At 38.4% G+C, this 3,488-nt stretch overlaps 1 pseudogene; it reads left to right on the plus strand.

Moving 5' to 3' along the window:
- The first annotated feature begins 547 nt into the window (after positions 1-547).
- On the plus strand, positions 548-2,476 carry LOC123799533 (follitropin subunit beta-like; annotated as a pseudogene).
- Positions 2,477-3,488: the final 1,012 nt, after the last annotated feature.

Consider the following 3,488-nt stretch of genomic DNA (forward strand, 5'->3'; position numbering starts at 1 on the left):
AGTTGATGGTATTATGATAGGGATTGCATTGACTGTATAGACTGCTTTAGGTAGCATAGACATTTTAACAATATTTGTTCTTTCAATCCATAAGCATGGAATGTTTTCCATTTCTTTGTGTCTTCCTCAATTTCTTTCATGAGTGTTCTATAGTTTTCTGAGTACAGATCCTTTGCCTCTTTGGTTAGGTTTATTCCTAGCTATCTTATGGGTTTTGGTGCAATTGTAAATGGGATTGACTCCTTAATTTTTCTTTCTTCTGTCTCATTGTTAGTGTATAGAAATGCAACTGATTGTGCATTGATTTTATATCCCCCCTGGGGCATTTTAATACCTAAAAAAATACACTTCCACTTAAAGAATTATATGAGGAGTTCTCAACTGTAACAGGTTTCTGTTTTGTCGAAACATGCTTGCCAAACGTGAATGCGATTATGGAGTCTGGGGAGCAGGTTTATTTCAGTTCAATCTGACTGGGTCAATTTTGTTAAACTGTCATGACAGTTAAAACACTTTGAGTTTCTAATTGTTTGCTTCCTAGTCCAGGATGAAGTCAGTCCAGTTTTGCTTTCTCTTCTGTTGCTGGAAAGCAATCTGCTGCGAGTTGTGAGCTGACTTACATCACCATCACAGTGGAGAAAGAATGCCTCTTCTGTATAAGCATCAATGCCACTTGGTGTGTGGGCTACTGCTACACTAAGGTAGGAACTCTGCTTTGCTGGAAATGAGGGTCCTGAGGGTTTGTAGACGGCAGGCTTCATTAATTCCCAATTTATCAATACTTTGTCTCTCCATGATTCTCTTAGCCAACTTGTCTGCATTGTAATTAAGGTTAATTACCATGATATCATTTCAAAGTCTGGGTTTAGATTTAATTTGGGTAAATTTGGGACAGCTTAGATTGACATAAATGAATGCTTCAGTAATGTACCAATTCTACACTTTAAGGGAGTGTTTTTCTGCTAGGTTTACCTATTGAGAGATAAACAAGAGCATGAATACATATCTATATTTAATCATGAAACATTATCAATACTCTCAAAAAGCCAATTGCAATAATAAAAGGCATACCTCTGTGACAGGGGTAGTACTAAAATGCCTTTGAAGGCAAGTAAAAACATAAGAAGCCAATTAAAAAATTCACTTTATTGGTCTACCTTTCATATAAATGCCAGCAAGCCTCCTAAGAACAATCAATCCCTGTAGACTAGAACCAAAAGGAACCAGCAAACCTACTCCCTTCTTTATGCTGTTGAGAAAAATCAAGGCATAGAGGCATTAAACCATTTATCTACATTCTCACAGCTTCTTCACAACAGGCCAGTTATCAGGGAAAGTGTTTCTTCTTTGCTATTTTTCTGTTGCATCTGGCTGCGCAGGAGTTCAATAAACTGAAATTGAAGGTGGCTGCATTTTAATGAATATACTTTATTTGATATTAAATGAATTTGATCAGTGAAACTTCACTGCATTTAGGTGGGATATAGACCTGGTGGCCAACCAGGGAAAGAAATTAACCAGTAGCCTCTTTTCTCCCTGAAAGCCAATTATTTTCTCATTGGGCAAGTAGAAGAGTGAAATATATTTGGGTTGAATTAAATGTACTGATATTGAAACTGTATCATATACTTTTGGACTAAAAACCCTGCAAATATAAGAATTTAAGGCAGCGGCAAGGAAGAACTTAAAAATCTACAGATTGTCCAGAATCCCACATGAGACTCCCCTCACATTTTAGGCAAAGTATCAATAATTCAGCTTATGACTCTTATTCCTCTTTTAAACATACATAGAAAAGAGTATTTGGAAACATTTTTCTGAGCAATTAAACCCAAATGTTATATGTTTTTATCTGTCATTAACATAGCTTCAGATTATTAAGTACAAAAAACCCTTTATATTCCAAAGGTCATATGTTCTTTATTCCTTTATCTTTACATGCTTTTATGCCATATAAATTTGAAGTTTTTAGAGAGCTATACAAATATTAAACATGTGGGTATTATCATGGTGGGGAGAAAGGAGGTAGTCATATTTTCTATAACACTTCCACAACAGTTCAGGAAAGTAGTGTAACATTAATTTCTTTATGAGGTCACATGTCCTGTGCTTAAAGATCCTAAAAGCTGGTCTTCAGAGAACAAATATAGGAGTAAGCAGTATTGAATCCCTGTCTCATTTTGACTAAGCCAAAAAGAAACTTCCAGAATATTATAACCTAACTTTCTCCTTCCTAAACTCTTCAGAATCTGGTGTACAAGGACACAGGCAGGCCCAACATCCAGAAAACATGTACCTCAAGGAGCTAATGTATGACGCGGTTAGAGTGCCTGGCTGTGTTCACCAGACAGACTCTCTGCATATGTACCCAGCAGCCACTGAATGTCACTGCGGCAAGTGTGATACCAATAGCACTGACTATACGATGTGAGGCCCGGGGCCCAACTACTGCTCCTTCAGTGAAATGAAAGAATAAAGAGGAGTGGACATTTCGAGCAGCCTACCTAAAGGACAAAGATATCCAAAAACTCTGTGTGTGTACATGTGCCCAGGCTGTAAATCCCTGTATGCCAGGGGATCATCAGACCCTCAATCCCTGTTCTCCAGGCAGAGGGGGAGCTCCAGGAATGGAGAGTACCTGTCACCACTCAACTCTGTATTCTTGGGTCTGGGCTCTATCAGTTTCATTCAACTTGAATTCAGGGGCTTTAAGTTGTTTCCCATTTTTAATTGACTTAGAGGTCCCCAGAGAAACCCTGTGATTTTATAGAAGAGAAAACCTAAACTTAGAAGAAACAGCTCTCAAGATAATTGGGTAGGAGAACTAAATGGAACATGATCTCCTGTTAGATGTATGGCCTGTGAGAGCAGGGCCAGTATTGCTTGATGTCCTAGAGCCAGTACCTAGCTCTATGTCTAGCTGTTTAAATATTGAGGGGAGGGTCAGGAAGGTAGGAAGACTGGGCCAAGACTGCCTACTTCATTGCCGATCCTTGGAGGTGGTGACATCAGTTTCACTCTGCCTGTGTTTTTCTGGCAGAGAATTTGTTGTTAACCTGTGAGGGTGGGAGAAGGTATAAAGGGACGCAAGCTGGGAAACGGTGCAAGCATTCAGAATCTGAAGCCTAAAATACCACATCTTAACAATTTTTATTTCAAATTTGAATTAACAACCAAAGCCAGGAACTATTGGTTTGGGTCTGTGGAAATTCAATTACAAGATCAATGAATATCTTTTTTTGAGTTGTTCACCTCTACGTATTCCACCACTTAAGTAAATTTGATCAAGAACCCCCAGCCTCCTGCAAAACTGCCTCTTGGGCAATAAGACATATACCTGTTTCTTAGTGCTGTATCATCTGGACCACAATCATCCTCCTGGCAGAATGGGAACCTTGAAGTACATGTGATATCACTTTAGGCAACTTGACAGGCTAGTAACTTTTTTGTTTGTTTTGAGTTTTTATTTAAATTCCAATTAGTAACAT

Source organism: Ursus americanus, chromosome 24, assembly GCF_024610735.1.
Source record: "Ursus americanus isolate L20-20 chromosome 24, mUrsAme1.1.p, whole genome shotgun sequence".
Taxonomy (NCBI): domain Eukaryota; kingdom Metazoa; phylum Chordata; class Mammalia; order Carnivora; family Ursidae; genus Ursus; species Ursus americanus.